Source organism: Mandrillus leucophaeus, unplaced genomic scaffold, assembly GCF_000951045.1.
Source record: "Mandrillus leucophaeus isolate KB7577 unplaced genomic scaffold, Mleu.le_1.0 Scaffold104, whole genome shotgun sequence".
Taxonomy (NCBI): domain Eukaryota; kingdom Metazoa; phylum Chordata; class Mammalia; order Primates; family Cercopithecidae; genus Mandrillus; species Mandrillus leucophaeus.
The window spans coordinates 252,444-253,341 of NW_012098543.1; positions in this window are offsets into that span (position 1 = coordinate 252,444).

The following is an 898-nucleotide window of genomic DNA, read 5'->3' on the forward strand; positions in this document are numbered from 1 at the left end:
TCCCTCTCTCTCTCTCTCCATCTCTCTCTATTTATTTATGAGACAGAGTCTCACTCTATGGCCCAGGCTGGAGTGCAATGGTGTGATCTCGGCTCACTGCAACCTCCACCTCCCAGGTTCAAGCGATCCTCCTGCCTCAGCCTCCTGAGTAGCTGGGACTACAGGTGCATGCCACCACACCCGGCTAACTTTTCTATTTTAAGTAGAGACAGGGTTTCACCATGTTGGTCATGCTGCTCTCAAGCCCCTGAACTCAGGTGATCCGCCCGCTTCAGCCTCCCAAAGTGCTGGGATTACAGGCATAAGCCACCATGCCTGGCCCCAAGAAGACAATTTTCTGACCAGTCCGATTCTTAGGCTGATTTTAACCATCCTCAAATTGAACCTGATGTATTCAGACAGAGCTCAGACTGTGAAAAGGAAGACCTGGGTTACAGTGTGGGCTTCACTACCTAGGAACTCTAGGCTTGACCCAGCAGAGCTCCACCTCCCTAAGGCCCCAGTTCCTCCCTGGTGCATGGGGGGTGTGGTGGTCATCAATGCGCTTCATTTGCCTCAGTTCCTTCCCCCTTTTCTGGGTGCAGCCCTTCCCTGTGGGGTAATGCTCCTCTCGCACACACATTTGCACCTTAGATGAGCTTTTTTTTTTTTGCTTTTTTTTTTTTTTTTTTTGAGACAGAGTCTTGCTTTGTCTCCCAGGCTGGAGTGCAATGGTGTGATCTCGGCTCACTGCAACCTCCGCCTCCCGGGTTCAAGCGATTCTCCTGCCTCAGCCTCCTGAGTAGCTGCAACTACAGGCACCTGCCACCATTCAGCCATTTTTTTGTATTTTTAGTAGAGACGGAGTTTCGCCGCATTGCTCATTGCAACCTCCACCTCCTGGGTTCAAGTGATTCTC